Source organism: Excalfactoria chinensis, chromosome 6, assembly GCF_039878825.1.
Source record: "Excalfactoria chinensis isolate bCotChi1 chromosome 6, bCotChi1.hap2, whole genome shotgun sequence".
NCBI classification, from domain to species: domain Eukaryota; kingdom Metazoa; phylum Chordata; class Aves; order Galliformes; family Phasianidae; genus Excalfactoria; species Excalfactoria chinensis.
The window spans coordinates 19,264,853-19,282,293 of NC_092830.1; the positions used below are offsets into that span (position 1 = coordinate 19,264,853).

The following is a 17,441-nucleotide window of genomic DNA, read 5'->3' on the forward strand; positions in this document are numbered from 1 at the left end:
CTCGCGGGAAGATGGCCCTTCTCGCGAGAGGCGGCCGGCGCGGCTCCTCGTAGCTATAGCAGCGGGAGATGAGGGCAGCCGAGGGGTGGGGATGGTGCGCGTTGCGGCGGGACGCCGGCAGGTAGGATTCACCGCCCCGGGAAGAGGCTGGGCTCGGGACCGCTCCCCGCCCCTCTCGCCTCGGCGCGTCTCTGCTGTAGCTGTGCGCAGCTATGGCTGCGGGACGGAGCGCTGCCCCTGGAGCGCCTCAGCACGCACCCTCACCGGGAGCTGCGCGGGGGCGGGAGGCCGAGGCGGGCCGGCAGAGGGGTCGGGCCGGCAGAGGGGTCGGGCAGCCAGGAGCCGCGGCTTCCTCGCTCGGGAGTAGTTACGGTCCGCTCCCTTAGGGATGAAAATCCCGGTGCGGGGCTGCTCACGTGTTTGCGGAGCGGTACCAGCGGGTGTCCCGGCTCTGCAGCCCCGCGGGTGGCCGCGCGGCCTGGGCGGCGGGGAGCGGCTGGGCGGGCACGAGGTGGGCTGGGGGGGTTCCGTGGCAAGGAGCTTCTGGACGAGCAGCCGCGGTGCTGCGATACAGTGGGTAATAACTTCATCGGTGCCGGTCCAACTTAAGCGTACTCAGAAGTTGTTGGTGAGGAGAAGCTGCTTAGCCCCGCTGTTAAATTTACTCTAGCAGGGCTGAAGGAAAGCAAAAGCGTGTATTTGTTTTTACTTTTAAAGCCAGAAGTTGTTTGCTTCTCCTGGATTTCATTCCATTTGAAGCCCTTTGTTGAGGAGGAGGATTATGTGTGGGGATTTCAAGGATTACGGCCCTAAATATAAACCACACAGAACTCACCTTCTGCTTTCAGAAAGTTGCAGACAGTGGCTTTCTGGCCTCAGCTGAGGGCAGCTGCTCCTGAGTGCTTTAGTGCCTGATTGTGCACGTGAAAGGAATCCAAGGAGCTTTCCAGATTTCAGAACAAATTCTCTGTGTTACAATAGTGAAAAAAAATGCACACATGAAATTTGGGAAAAACAATCCTAGCATCTCTCGTGAGGTTTGGAAGAAAGAAGTATGAGCTGCAAACAGACCTCTCTGTTATTCTTCAGACTTGCAAACAAATCCAAGAGTAAAAGTCTTATTCTGTAGAATACATGGAGTTTAGTAGCAACTTTGGAAAACTGTAGTGATGTAGATAGACACACGCACATTGATGTGCAAAGGACTGAACTGATGAGGTAATGTGTAACTTCAACGGGACAGTTGTTAAAAATGATTACAGGAAATGTATTGGAGCTTAAAAAAGGAGTGAGTCTTTGGAAATCTGTCCTCATTTAAGAACTGAAAGAGCTAAAGGTAACTTCAGCGGACTGGATACTCCTTACATTCTATTCCAGCACCTAATCAAAGGTGTGTCTATTCAAGCATGTGCATGTCATTTATACTGAGTTAGAGAAGAACCTTTTCTTCTCTCAGTTCAGCAATGCTTGTGAGGAAGCCTTTCTCCCCTGTGTTCTTGCATTGGGGATGGGAGAAAAGTGCACTTGATTTGTCCAGTGTTGATAAATGTGCTGGTATCTTGGAGAAGCTGGAAACTGTGTTGCTGATGGCTATGAAAGCATTTCAGTTCATCTCTTTCAGTCAGTACAGGTAAAATTATGTCAGTTTTTCTTTCTGTTCTGGGTTAATAGTCTATTTTGGGACTGTCATCACGAGTTCATTAAAAAGGATAACGGGAGCTTAAATCCTTCTTTATCCGGTCCTGATGATGTTATTAGGCATTAAATCTTCTGTGATTTTTTTCACTGAGAGTACATAGAAGAGAAAGTATTTGTATTTCTCAGTTTTTAGAGCTTCATAATAAACAGTGCTGCCTAAAGATAAATAATAATGGCAGAGCTCTTAGATACTACACAATAATTGTATGAGGTTCTATCCACAGTGGTCACTATTGAGGCTCCATTGTATTTGAGAGCTGTGTAAACATACTGATACAAAGAACAGTTGCTGGTGTTCCAAATGACTTACAGTGCAACTATGCAAAATGCAACAGGTGATGCAAAATGTAAAGTGAGGCAGGAGGCTGAAAGGGGGGGGGGGGAAGAGAAATAGCTGTGAGTTTTTATTATTGTGTGCTTGACTTAGTGTTTAGATCCAATGAAAGTATGCTGTGTGAGAGATGTGCTCAGTGGTGTTTGCAGAACTTAGTAACCTTATTGTTTTTCTCATGTAACTTCTTTACGTGTCGTTTCCTTTTATAACGTGTTCTACTTGCATTCGTTCAAACAATTTAATTTGTTCGGTGAAACATTCTACTTCATGCCTTTGTCCAATCTTTGCTTTTTAACTTATTTTTCTATCAGCAGCAGCCACAGTCGCCATTCCAAAGTTAGTGTGTATTTCCATCACTGAAGGCCATTTCTTTGCACAGATATGAATGCTTGATGGCAAGAGGAGCAGCAAGCAATCTTGCTGGTGACTTTTGAGGAATTTTAATCATCTTGCACAAATCTCTCTCCTTTCCCGCTAATTGCAAGTCAAGTAATAGGCAGTCTTTAGTCCTTTAGATTTTGTCTTCATCTGCAGGCAATCCCCTTTCCTCAGGCCTGCGCCTTCTGAGGCTGCAAGGAGGAATGTCTGGCTGCAGTCTTGATACTTCCTGGGTGGTGTAAGACAATGGATAGGTCTCTTGCTGTTTCTTTTGACGAGCAAATTGAGCATGTGGTTTATTCCTTTCCCTTCTCTATGTTATGTCACTTGATGCATGGTGTTATCTGTTCTGTGACCTGAGAAAATTAAGTAACTTAGGTGAAACTCACCAGGCTTTGTCTGTGGGACGTGGGAAAAATGCTTTGCCGAAGTAGGATATTGCTCAGTTGTGCAGTTTTGATTCTATAGCTGGATGTGACCCTTGTGGGTCCCTTCCAATGTGGGGTGTTCTATAAATCACTCAGCTTGCTTAACTCAAGTGCAGTGGTTCAGTTGGGAAGTTGACCTGTTGGTGCTTTCCTGAAGTTAAGAGTAAATGTTTTGTTTCTGGAGTTGGTGGAAAAGGTGGGTAAAACTTCGGTATATTAGCTGTGGAGTAGTAGAAAAAAAGAAGTACCTGATAAACCTGCGGAACGCTTACTGTGATTGTCATCAAACCATTAAGAGGCTATGGAAGAAGCTAGATGTGGTTTTAAGGCTTACAGCCTTTTTTGTTCCAACTATTAAAGCATGTGGAAAGTAATGTGCTGCTATGGACTAATCTGTAAGTTTCACATAAATTAGAAACATGACTTTAGTATAATTCATGGTAGGTTCTAAATAAATCAATTTCTGGATTAAACCCGTGTGCAGGAAATGAATTCTCAAGCGTCGCTCCTACAAACATTTAAACGTTTTGGCTACAAATACATCGTAACAAAGTGGATGTTTACTTCAATGTTTCTATTAGAGAACATTCTTTGCCTGTTTTCTTCAAAATCTTCAGACTTGGGAAGTAAGTCTTTGAATGAGATATTGCACACATTTTCTTTGAATGCTGTGAAATTTTAGTTTCAAAACCTCCATATTAGTGCGTCTTCTTACCTGCCTTCTTTAATTAAGGGAAAGCCCTGAATGCCTTCCAGTGTTAATTATAACTGGGTATCTGGGAGGCAGAAATCATTTATCCAGACAACTAAGTTATGATACAGGTGGTGTAATTTTCACTGTTCTTCTGGTTCTTTCTGCACTGGGGGTGGGATCCAAGGAAAAAAGAAGTTGCGTATCAGGCTGAGTTACTTTGCTGGAGTGAAACTGTCTGCAGGAATGCAAACTGTAATGGTGAATTTTGAGCTCGATGGGAAACAGTCAGAACCTGACAGAACAATTTGCAGAGGCCAAGACTGTCAGATGGCAATAGCTTCTTTCATTACTGACCAGTTTAGATTTGAACTAGTGACCTAGGGGTGAAAAGCTCAGTATTCCATTACCCATCCTCTGATCTATCCATATGCTGGCTTGTTTAAAGTCCCTGTAGTCCTCTTAAACAGAATGTGCAGTAAATATTGAGCATCATTTGCACTTGTAAATGCTGGAACACTGTCCTTCCATTTGTCTGCTGTGCATGTGAGGACACGGCAGTTAAATATAGCAACAATTTCTTACACTCCCTGGCTTTTCATGAGAAACCCTCATACAAACCCGTCCATATGGCAACATCCAGCATTATCTTAAAACCATTAACAAGGAACCTATTGCTGCCATTAACAGGAAAATGAATCCACAGAGCTAAGTAGCATACTGGGAGTTATTAATAACTTGGGCTGATGCGAAGACAGTGAACTTAAATGAAATATCATTAGGAGCTGAGTCACCCCACCAACTCTTCTGTGTGTCATATCCAGGTCCGAACTGATCTATGGAGGACTTCTCAGAGCATATCATCATTATTGTACATTGACTTCATTTGTTCTTCACAGCGTATCTTAAATGTGTTCGATGCTATAAGAAGTATAATGGGAAATTATTTTGTAGATTTCATGAAATAAATTCAACAAAATGTTCTAAATAAGCAGTAGGAGAAAGTAATTTTTCCATTCATTCTTAGTTAAGTTGGTTGCCTAGAAACACCTTAACAGGATGAGGTTAAGAAATGTAAATACTTATCCTCATTGTTCTCAGTTTGTAAGGTTATTAGAACAAGGTACTGTGTGTAGGTCATGGCTCCCATGAGCTGCAGAAGGAATAAAATTGACATTCCTATGTATTTTTTATGTCTTCTCATTCCTTACCCTTTTTTGCCATACTAAGAGAAAGCGCTGTGGACAGTCTGTACTGATTGACCTGCCAACAATCAGACCATCTAGGGGGTGAATTTTCCTATTTCTCCCTCACTAAAAGTGCAGATCAGCTCTTCTTTTACTGTACCTGTAATTCTTACCACTCCTTTACGTTGTACTCATTTTCTAAAACTTCTGTCATAAAAGGCAAGTGTCAGGTGTCTGATTCTTATTTATTTTCTTTTTAATTAGAGGAATTGGATTATTAACATTTAGACCTTAGCTGTGATTGTTTCCCTCTTTTGAACATGTCTCCAAGCGTGAAATGATACCGATTTGTGTTATGGGTAAGAGTTCACTGAACTTTGGTTGCCTGTAAAAGGACATGAACTGTGATGATCTTTTGCTTAATTATTTTGCATTATGCCCTGACTTGCTACACTCTGCTGGAATTCTTTTGATGTGTAGATTTGATCAAGCTTGCGGTCCTTCAGATTTGAAGGCTGGAATTACATTTCTTCTTTTGGAATTACTTGTCCTGGTCATCTTTAACAATTTGGGGTTTGTTTGTTTGTTTTGTATCAAACTTGGCTACATTCCTCTCCTCTTTCAATTGAGACAGTGAATCTATGTTTACTGTAGACGTCTATTTTTTAACTGTAATTAAGCTGATAAAATGGTATAAACCTTCTTGGCACAAAAGTAGCATTTTTTAATGAGTATATACATTGCAAATAAGCAGTAATTAATAGCTGTGCCAAAGGTTAATTATGCCAATGGCAGAAGCAGATAGGATGATCTGTAATAAATGACAACTGATCACAAGTGAGTGTCTTGCCTAGAATTGGTTTTTATGGTACAGTTTGGCTTGCCCACAGTTAGAACCGCATGTTGCACACTGTGTATGAGGAGCAGTTTGTTTGCAGATCAGAAGCCTTTGGGTAAAAGGAAACTTTTTCTAATCTGCATGAAACTTGGTTTGGCATTTTACTTTCTTAAGCAAATATGCGCTATCTTATTAATTATACCAGCTGTAAAATGTAAGTGGGTATTTGTTGTGGATAATGTTTGGTGCACATAATTAGATGTTATGCTTAAATGTGATTTATTGCATTTTGACATTTGAAAGTAATGAATGGGCTAAAAATATGAATGAGTGATTCAGATGTGGGAGACTGTTTGAAGAGGAGGATTCTTCTGTAAGTGTTTCCATGAAATGTTAAAATAAAGGTATTCTGGGAAGCGGTTAATGAGAGCAGAGTGTCACAAAGCACAGGATAACAGCATTCTTTCTAATCCTTCTACCGCTTTTCTCAGTGGAATGGATCCATAAACAGCAGATGATGCACAGTAGTCCGTGGCCTTTACTATGACACGGAAGCAGGTTAATGTCCTCACTAGCCTGTAAATTATTCAAGAAAACAGGCCATGGAAGGGAAAGAATTGTTGATTGTTTGTCCTTCTTGCTCTCTGAAAGTTTTTCATTATGTTCCACCTGAGACATGCTAATAAATACACAGAAAATGTTCATAGAACTTGTAATTAGTGAAGCACAGTGTTCTCTGTGCTTTGTGTTCTCCGTTATTGTTCTGAAACATTACGCAGTACTTATTGTAGATGACATATGGAGTTTGTGTACATTTGAAATATATTTAAAGAAATAAGAGATGCCAACAAAAACTTTAGAATCTTTTTTATTATGGATGCTTTATAGACTTGAAATAGAGAAGTAATGACTGTTTTTTTAGAGAGACAGGAAAGCATGTTGTGGTGTGAGCTTGGCAGTGCTGCAGGCTGAACAGCAGTTTGCACTGGAAGTGCTGTTCAGAAGCTCCTCATAACTTGTTTGAATTCTGCAGGCCAGACAACTTCCTCTTAGTTTTCAGGAAAATCTTTAAAATGCAGTTTTAGATGCTCCTCTTAGAAATGTATCATTTTAGGAAAGACTAAGCACATAGGGAATGTAATTTTCCTGTTAGCAAAACAGTATTAATATCATCATCTCCTTTTAGATAGCTGGGTTTCAGGATGGGGGTTAAATATGTATTTTTCTTACAGCATCTTTCTGGGAGATGCAGTAAGATGGTTTAGTAACTTATTTCGGCAGTCAGTCCCTTTACTGTTAACCATTATCAGTTACATTCAGTGATACAATTATCACATAAATTATTTGCCACTTGTTTTTCTTTGTTCGTTTTTTTTGCTTGTAATCAGCTCTTCTCTGCCTGTTTGCTTGGTGTCACCTGAGCAATTTCACTGCACTCAGTCCTTTCTGGGGTAGGAACTGGAAGCATTCACAGACAAAAATGGTGAGCAGGGCAGGGAGTTTTTCTGTGCTAAGTGTACTGAGTGACGTTTTCAAGTCGAAGTTGCTTTACTTGACTGCTCGCTGGGAATGTCTGTAGGCAAAAGAGGCAGAACTGGCAGGATTTTTTCCAGGATTTATTCTACAGAGGTCTTCATGAGGGTTTGGGAGTGAAAAGGTGGAAAACAGCTGGCTCTTGTGGTGTTGTGCCCAACTGAATTGCCTTGCTCTGCTCCAACAAATACAGCCGAGCTTCAGTGTCAGTTAAGAGCATCACTTACACATCTATGCAACTCTTTTCTCCTCTGATAAGGGAAGGTATGCACTGTTTGTATGGGAGTTAGGATTGATAAGTCTTCATCAATGAATTTTTTTAACCTTTGAAATATGTCAGTGTAGTAAATTAAATTGAAAAGTATATAAAATTGTTTGAACAGAACTTCAAAGCCTAAAATAAGATTTCTACTCAATCATAACATTTTCAAACACCCTTTGATATTTATGTTATTTGTGTTTTCGTAGCAGAAAACATGAAGTGTCTGAATAGTTTTACTTCGGATTTAACTGTCCCTGCCGGCTTGGGAAACTGTTATTATGCTGCAGTTGTGCTTTTTTCCCCGTCTCTACCTCTCCACTTTATTTCTATGGTATTCATGAGAAAGCACAACATTATTACAGGTTGTTTATGGGTTTTCCTCCCTCTTCTTATTCCTACTTGTCTGGAATTAATTTGAGTAATGTACTGAATGCTAAATGCCAGGGCCCGTATTGTTTTAAAAGGTGTGAATTAATTATTACATTGTAATTGCTTGTAGTTGTGAATGGCCATAACCGGTGTTCAAATATTTGCTTCAGCACAATAAATTTGTGTTTACTTCAATGTAACACTGGAAATAACAGATCTTGGTTCATTTTCAAAGGTGTATCCTGGTATTCTAAGTAAGAAGTTTTCACTGCTGTGTGATCCCTGCCTCTTGAACTGATATGGGAGTGCCAATAGGCCTCTGCTCTAAATAGAATATTAATGCAGTCAAGTCGTAGAAAAATCCTCACTTGGTTTGTGAAAATCTCTCATAAATAAGCAGCAGGAATTTACATTGTGAAGCATGTGAAATATTTTATGAATTTGTGGGCATCAATTAAAATACAGGAGGGTCCAATTGGTTGTAAGAAACCTTTTTTTTTTTCCTCTTTGAGAACAGTCCTGTGTTTTAATGAGAGGTTGGACAGCCTCCGTCCTTGGAGGATTTCAAGACTCAATTGGATGGAACCCTAAGTAACTTGATCTAACCTGACAGTCATTCTCTGAGCGTGACATCAGACCAGAATCTTCCTCTGAAGTCCTTTCTAGCTTCATTTATTCTGTAGTTCTGGCTTACTTCTTCATCACACTCTTCTTCAGCATTTGTTATTATTTAACAGAATGAGCTGACGGTGAGAAAGGCAAAGTTATAGAAATTAATACAATTAATGTCTTTATAGTATGATTACTAAGAGGTTAGTATCAGCTGAAAGTTACAGTGTTCAGTTACCTGTTTTGCATTTCAGCCTTAGCCTTTGCTTTTGGAGGAAGATCAGATCTCTGATTCTCGTTTGTGCCTTTGTAAAGACAGCTCTAGATTCAGGGTCTGGCTTAGCACAGCCACTAGTGCTGTTAGGCTTCGTTCTGCACAGCCACTCTACTTCACCAAGTTATATTGTACTGAGGTAGGTGTTGGTGATGTTTTCTGCTGAGAATGCTTTAAATGAGAGCCAGTTGTTCTCTGTGCATCGTGACCACGGTAAAGTAGTTTAAGAAATAATTTGCCTCACATTTCCCCCTCTCATTGATTGTGAATCTGTTATTCTTTCCCACCTTGAGGACTGTGGTTAGGTAGGCAATAAATAGAATTTTGGTGGAGAAATGATTGCTTGAAATTTCTTCCCTCTGTCCATTCATATTGGCTAGAGGTCTAGTTAGACAATTGTAATATTTATGCTAAGAAGCAACAAGGAACAAACAAACAAAATAAGCAACCTACCGCATACAAAGGTCAGTGTTGTCAAACTAAAGAGCATCAACCTGTAAAGAGCTTTTGGAAAAACTCTTGATCTTCAGGAGGGTGATAAACTCTCCATCACTGTTAATGGAAACCTGACAACATGAGGACCATCTGTTCAACTGACCAGGTCTGTCTTTAATCCTTCATCTCAGGAGCAGTTTCCCATCTCAGAAGGAAAATGCTCCTTGTATTTGTTGTGGTTTCCATGGAAATAAACAGGAGGCATTGCTTTTGAAGGGACCTATGTAGTAAAAGCTTAATAGTATTAGTGGAGCACTACACATACAAGTCTGGACAGTACCAATATTGCAACACTTGAATTCTGGCTTTTGAAACATGGTATTGTACCTTTTTATAATAATAGGAACTTCCTGAAAAAGCTATTGGCCAAATAGGGACATGCTTCTTTTCTTTTTTTTCTTTTTTTTTTTTTCTCCCCTCTCTCTCATGTCTTTGTTTTTCAAAGCAAAATCAAATTACTTAATAGTTCCTGAAGTGTTCAGCGCTGTTTGCATGCTGTAATCATCCAGATCACTTTGGAGACAGAAAACAATCTTCTGCCTCAGCATCATTCAGTTATGTCTTTTGATTTCTGAATCTGAGGAGAGAGAGGAAGCATATGCATCTGTTTGTTACTTATCTGCATGTTTCTTGGAAAATGCAGTGCCTTCTCTAATCTTCTTTTGATTTATAGTCACAGCTTGTTTATCTTTTGGCCCTGTTGACAGATTGCTACATTTCAAGTCACCGTTTTGAAAACTGGAAGTTGGAATGAGAAAACGATATCAAAGCCAAAAATCCATGTGACGTTTTTATAAAGAAACACGTCTCAGTGGAGGAAATATCACTATTTTTCTGTAGTTATGAGGCAAAATTGCTTTGGAAATTCTTGAGTCATCAGGGAAAATTTTCCTCTCTTGCTGCAGATACAGGAGAAATTATATGAAATTTAGAGCAGAATGAAGTAAAGCAGCACTTGTGCTCTTAATATCTGTTCTGCATCCACAGCTCGAGTAAGCTCTCTCTTACAGGCGGAAGTTCCTCTAGAGGGAATTTCTGTGACATCAGCGGCTGTTACAGCCTTAGGCTACAACTCAAGATTGGAAATATGGGCATTTTTTATGTCTGGAATCTGTTCTCTTGTGCTTTCTGACTTGCGAGTTTCCCACTGAGCAGACTAGTAGGAAAATGTGTTTGCTGGAACCTTCCAATTTCTACATCCATCCAGGGTGCCAGCACTGAAAGCTTGGTGTTCTAAAGGATGAGGGTTTTGTCACTTGGCTGCTTATTTAGCTGTTAATTTTTGGTCAGAAATGTAACTTTGCCTGGTAGAATTGCTGATCAGGTGAAATTGAAATGGCATAGATTTTTGAGATGCACTACTGAAAAGCGATAATATTATTTAAGTAATTGGGAGATTAATTTTCTAAGCTTACATATTTAGACTTTATGCTGAGTCAGCCTCATTTATTAAGTATGGTGATGTAGCTTGCTTACTTGGCTCTTTCAGATACTTTGAAGTAAGTAAAGAAAAATACTGAGAGAAGCAGAAGTGTGGTATTTTGGCTTCCAACATTTGTGATCTTTTGTGCTGCGTTTGCTCTTCACATTTGATTTTTTTTCTGGACATCTCAGTGAAAAATGCAAGAGCCACCACTATGAGTTAGAACAAGAATCTGCTTAGTCCCTTGCCTCGTGCTGGTAGTCATCAGTAAAGAACTTGGAGGCTGTCTTTCAGTTCACTCATTTTATGCTTCTGAAGCTCTGAAATTTCACCATTCCTTTTTTTTTTTTTTTTTTTTTTTTTCCCCCCACTGATTCCCTCCTAGAATTGCTTTGTTTTTGAGTTTTATGGAGTTCTGTTCCCCTCTTTGCCCTCAGTCTTATGGCAGAGTTGTAGACAGTCATTCTTTAAAGCTTATACCTGTTGCTACCGATGTCCATGTATTTGGAGCCACCTCCTGTATTTGATCCTACCTTCCTTATTGTTTTAATGCGCACTGATAGACTGGCAAGTGACAACAGTGAGAATGGTTATTTATGAGTTGGCTTGCTTACTCAGGAAGGGCTTTTGGTTAGGCTTGCATCACTCATACTGGTCAGGCAGTGTGAACTGTGACCTAAAAAATACCAAGGGAGAGATTATAAAAAGCAAGGCAAATCTAGAATGTCATCTCTTGTTAGCCATGTGGTTTTTGTGGTTGGTTGGATGGTTTTTATTGTTTCCAGCTGGCAGCATAGGGATATCCTCAACTAGTACCTGCATCCATATAATAATCATGCACTGTTTCAGATGAGCCCGTCCTCTGTTAGCCAACCTAATCTATTTGAACTGAATTGTATTTTGACTCAGACATCTTTCTGCGACAGAGAATTTCACAGTCTGTGATGTATTGTAAACTTATTTCTCTATCCTTGTTTTTTTCGACTTCTGGCCTCACAATTTCTTTGCTTGGCAGATCACATTATTATGAAATAACACAGAATCACTCGTGATATCGTAGCCCTCCCTCATAAACTCCCTGATTCTCAATTATCTGTTCATCTTTTCATGCTGCATGTTTTTCAGTTCTAACTTCATATTTCTGGGCTGAAATGGCAAGAATTATGTATATGTGTGAGAGTAGAGCTTTAGAAGGGTAATGGCTTTATGCACACACTACTTGTTAATTTTCTGTGCTCCACAAAGGCCTCTGTGAGGTCTGTCTATGGGATCATGTGACCTACATACAGTCTTTGATGCATACCAATTTTTAGCACAATTACCCGAAGTCTGACTCCAGCCTTGTTCTTTGTGGGGAATGTCAGCCATTATTGGGAGTGAATTTGTGCCTAATGATCCCACTCAGCCTTTTAGGTTCCTTGTGGAAGGTGGTTTTAGTGAGGCAGCATGTTGTCAAAGTTCTTCTGTCTTTGCCCTGGCTCTCGATTAATTCTTGCTGTGCCCAATTAAGCAGGGATAATGAACATCTGTGTCTTCAGAAGTAATAATGTTGGCAGAAGTTGTGTTTACTTGGTAAAATAGAAGCAGGTTTTTTAAACTGATCTGTGGAAGTTATCTAATTTTTTTCAAGTCTAATAAGTTTAAACTTTGCACTTTCAGAGTAGCAAACTTTAAGGCTGCATAACTGTTGACTTGTCTAAGAGTAAGTGAATGTAAGTTGACGGGTTCAGTGTATTTGGTGAATGCAGGCTGTTACATTAGATAGAGATATGCTTTGTTTCTTCTAATTTCAGTAATCAGGTTTAGTTTGTGTTCAAACAGCTAAGCATTATGAGAAAGATGACAGTGCTTAAAATCTTAGAGGAATGGCCACTACAACTGTAATTTCCACTGTGCCTTTATTATATCACTTTCTATTCTGGCTTCCCCCATAAACTGTGTGTAGGTGTTATGCAGACTTACATTCACTGGGATGGGGATTGACTTCTTTTTATGGTACTGCTCCTTCACTGGGATGGATGTCCAGAAGCAAGGCTTTCTCTGGCAAGGAAATGGCTGAAGATTTATTCATTGTTATTCATCATCATACAGGCAGCATTCACTTGCTGTCTGAAGTTTTAAATTCACTGAGATAAAGTCAGCTCTCAGTATGTTTTTTCACCTTTCGTTTTTCATGGAAATGCTGTGTTGTGCCTTTGGCCCAGAGATCTCAACAAATTTATTCTAGCAGAGTATTACGCAGGTAAGCAGAATGGGGATGGACACAGAGGCTTGGTTGGAAGATGTTAGTATTGAACCAGGAATAGAATTCTGGCTGTTCCAGTGCTGTCACATCACTGGATGGCTGAAATGAGGAACCAGACCTTGCACTACAGAAATAATTCATTTCTTCATGTGAAGAAGGTTTGATTATTTCATTACACTGAGTTCTTATGAATTAACAGGTAATCCTGCTAGTGCCTCTTGTGAGGATTATCTACATACAAGAGAGAGTTGAGATTCAATTCAGAAGCTGACCTGCATTTTTCAGTCCTTCTCTGGACATAGCTTAATCAGAAGTAATTATATTAATAGTTATGAGTTCTGACTCTCTCTCTCTCTCTCTCTCTCCATATATATATATATATATGGAGAGGCAGGATGAAGTTGAGCTAAGATCAAGTGTAAGCAAACATAGTGAGCAGAGCTGAATACAGATAGTAAATGGGTCTGAATTCCAGGATGGTTGTGAATAAAGCACAAAAGCTAATCCTGTAGTGGACTGGTGAATTTGATATAAAAAGAGCTCTTAAATTTTTTCCAAGCTCAAGGATAATGTTAGGAGCTTGCATCAATGTCTCTTCTTATTATTGTTTTCAATTGATGGATTTTCAATGAATGGAAATCACTGTGACATACAAAGCAGCAGTGAAAATCACGTCTGCAAGGTGTGCCTCTTACATGTTAAATTTCCTGAACACATTAAGTTCTTGAGCTCTCAGTTGGAATGATTGTATTAAGGAAGCTACAGTAAATAGTCTATTTCAATTAAAAGAAAATCGGACATGGTTGTTATTGAGTGTCACTTTCAAGATGTATTGAATGCCAGCCAGCCCACTTTAAATTGGCTGATAAAGTGCCATCTAATAGTGATTGATGTTCAGTATTACTAACAGGATCAATAGAAAGAACAGTTTCATTTGTAACATTCTTGTTAGTTTCCAGTACTTTCATCTTTGCATGCCTAAAACAAAAAGCAAACAAAAACCCCAAATCCCACAAATAGAGGCCTCAGTATTTGTCCTTATAGCTTTACTTCATCAGGTAAATTGTGGTAAGCTGTAAATCGGTGACAGAATAGTTGCAATGTTGTCCAGTGTTTTATTAAGTCATGACAAATCAGTGTTTTAGCATCAATCTGCTATGGGAGGCAAACCAAGTTATGTCTGGAATAACGTTTTTTCCTTCAATAGCTTTGTATTCATACTGTTACCCAGATTCTATCAGATAATTTCCAAAAGTTAAATATTAATTTGTCATCTTAGCTTACAGGTGGTATTTCCATTCTTCAGTGTTGAACTGGCGCGATTTTTTTCTGCTTTTTTAAGAAGCATTATTACCATAAAATTCTACAGTGTGCCTGACAAATGGTGGGCAGTCTTAGGAGGGCTATTTCATTTTTGAAATGATTTTGCATTTTAACCATTTCGTATGAATTTGCAACTGTATTTCTCTGTCCTGATTTATTTATTTATTTATTGTTGGCCTCTACTGCTTATGCCAGGGTGGGAATTCTATTTCTTTTTCAATAAAGGATTAGAAGGCGGAGTGCACACAGAAGCTAACGAAGGGTTTTCTGTTTTGTATCATCATTGTATGTTTTTGTGGAAAGGAAAGAAACAGTTTGGGTTTGTGGTAAATCCCCTTCAATAGACTTGAGGAAGTGTAGGTATCAGTCAGCTGGCAAAAATCAGCAGGGCTGTGCTGGAGCTGCTGCTGTCTTTAAAATTTTGTCTTCCTACTCTTTGTTGCTATTTTAAAACAATAAAATCGAACGTTTGAATCTTAAGCTGCCACATACGCATGTTCTGTAATGAGTCTCCATTATTATGTAGTTACATTTTGAGTGATGACAGCAAGAAACATTCCTAAATGCGATGGCGTAACAATGCAGGAATGTACGGAAGGCTCTGCTTGTGTGCGCTGTGCAGTCAGAATAAATACACTGGTAGAGTCAAAACATCTGCAGTACCATCAGTGTCAGGTTTTAATCTAGTTTGCATTTGCAGTCCCATCTACAGTGTTCTGCTGAGCGCAGACTCTCTGTTTGGCCTTTGAACTAGAGATAACCACCCAGACTGGAGGTGCCTGCTCTTCCATTGTACCTTCCAGGGAGGCCTGCTTGGCCTGTGGGCTGCTCTGTGCTGTTGCCAGTGTTGTTCTACCTGCATGAGTGTCTTATTTTTAAAGGCAGCGTGATTTTGTAATATATACTTGATGGCATGTACTGTGAAAAGTCTACAGAACATTAGCAGGGGAGAGAGATAAGTGAACAGCAGTTAGCATAAGAAGAAAATAAAAAGCAGGGAGGGAATGTAAGTTGGATGGCATGTCTGAAGCAAGCGTTCTGTTTATGTCTTAGTACTTGCACAGGTTGTTTGTTAGGCTGTACCTGGTGAACTGCATCCTGTGACATTTAAAAAAGCAAAAACCCTTTCTGCCCCATTGACCAAATCTACCTCAGTACCTGTAGCTGTTATTCAAGATGCTGGAAGATGTGAAAATGAAAAGCAGAGGCAGAGAAGGAGGCAGCAAATTCTACAGACTGTTTGTTGCCTTCAGCATTTTGAGCAAATTATTGTACAAAACTCATGTAAACAGTACCAGCCTCTGAAAGACAACAGCATGAGTTACGGTTGCCAGAAGTTTAAAAGTAAATCATTACACCAGTTGTATTTTCTTCAGCAACATGATAATAAGGCCTGTGAATTGACTAGAAAATGGTAGTGAATATTAGTATCGTTAACGTTAGTGAGGTCTTTGATGCTTTTTCATGCAATAATCTTAACCAGTGAAGAAATGTGTCCTGAAAGGAAGTACAGTAGAGTAGGAGTGAAATGTGTTGCATGACTATGCCCAGTGGGTGGCTATTAATGATTGTCTGTCAGAATGAAATGCAGTATTGAATGGTGATCCAGCATGGTCTGCTGCATCTGTACTTGTTCTGGTTCACTTCAGTGTTTTTATTAATGACCTTGGTGACAGAATAGAGAGTGTGCTTCCCAAATTGCTTCACTAAAAAATACCCCCAAACTTAAAGGGAAAGCAGGTATGTAGGACGAGTTTTGAAGATAATTGAGAAAAATGAACATCTGATTTGCTTAAGAGCAAATAAGTACTACTAGCAGAGATCGTGAAATACATGAATACAGAGCAAGCAGCAAGTAAATAGGAGACAACTCTCCAAAATTCTTGCCATTATGGGAGAGGAAGCATTGCATTAGGAGGGCTGAACATGAGTGTAGCATGTAAAACATAGAAAGTCATCTTTTTCTTACAGGGAAGACCTCAGCTTGAAGTACTGTATCTATTTTGGGCAAACCATTCAAGAGGGTACAGCTCAGCTAACCAGAAGCAGAATTACTTATTAAATAAAATATATTTATTTCGTGAGTGTAGAAAATTGAGCTGAAAAAAGTTGGCAGCAATAATTTGAATGGGGGAGAGGAAGAGGTGTGCAAGATCCAAGACAAGAACTGGGAAGTATAATTTTTTTTCAGTGTATGTAGAAGGCTGATGGGGGAGGTTTTGAGGTGCAAGACCCTGAGAAGCAGGGCAAGACAAATCCACTTAAACATCTCCAATCAGGGTCTGGACAAGGAACAAAAGATCCCAGTGCTAAAATAACTGTTGCTTCTCACGAGGCATTTTCTTTAACTGTGTTTTGAATGACAGTACTTCAATACTAGTCAATGCTAGATGTGAATATTTCCTGGCTATTTTTCATGTTAGTGATTTTAAAAACTGAACTTGTTGTGAATGGAGATGCTTTTCCCTGAGGCAGCACACCTCAGGCACACCTGTGATGAGGACAGCCTCCCTACTGCTCATCTTCCAGCTTTTAGTCTCCTCCTAACTCAGCAGCCTTCATTTTGGTGTTGTCGGTACCTCATTCCATAAGCTCTAAGTACATCACACAAGATTTTCAGCTTTCTCTTCCTACATTATAATCTTGAGAAGCATAGTTAATATTAACTTTTATTTCATTCTCATTTTCATAATGACTTCAGTAGACAGTCCGGCACTTTGGGGACTCAACATATAATTATCATAAGAAAACAAGGAGTGTACTATACGTAATTGTTTTGTTTATAACATCATTCCCGATTTCCATTGTGAATTTCTCCACTGAGAAATGAGCTAAGCCTCAGTTACCTGAGGCTGTAACATGTGTTGTTAGCATACTTCAACTCTGTATTTGCATTATTATACCCTAGAACACACTTCTTTAATCATCACAGTTGGAAATTACCTTGCTTAGCAATTTTAGTTCCTATTTTCTCAAACGAAAATAAGTGATTGCATGAGTTGAAGCCAACAGCCTGTGTGCAGTGTAGCAAGCCAAACCTGAATTCTGTGCCTGAGAGTGGCATTTGCATCAGCTTCGAGCAATTTTTAATGGAGCTTTTTGTTTAAGTAAATATGAAGTAAATTCCGTCATCTCAGTGTTCCTTCTATTAACTTACTGTGTGCTGCTTTCAGTTAACATTTTTTTGGCATTTGTTTTTGTATTATTACTTCATTGCCATTTTGAGAGGTTTTGTGTGGGAATGTGCAAGTTTTTATGGCTGGACAAGAGGTGAGGAGCGGTCTGTAAATGCAGGGGCGGTGTCTGATGTGGAAACTTCAGGGACCAAAATGTCTCTAACATCCTACAGAGCTT

The 17,441-nt window shown here is 39.6% G+C and overlaps 2 protein-coding genes across 12 annotated transcripts in view; one reads left to right on the top strand and one right to left on the bottom strand.

Annotated features, from left to right (window-relative positions):
• SEC24C (SEC24 homolog C, COPII coat complex component) overlaps window positions 1-17,441 on the bottom strand; it is a 202,411-nt gene that overhangs the window by 97,705 nt on the left and 87,265 nt on the right. The window lies entirely within an intron of this gene.
• The window catches only part of USP54 (ubiquitin specific peptidase 54), a 96,260-nt gene continuing 78,824 nt past the window's right edge, over window positions 6-17,441 (top strand). For all 9 annotated transcript variants that reach the window (XR_011903979.1, XM_072339590.1, XM_072339593.1 and 6 more), the window contains exon 1: window positions 6-121. The gene's annotated coding sequence lies outside the window, so the exon portion shown is untranslated. The remainder of the gene's footprint in view (window positions 122-17,441) is intronic.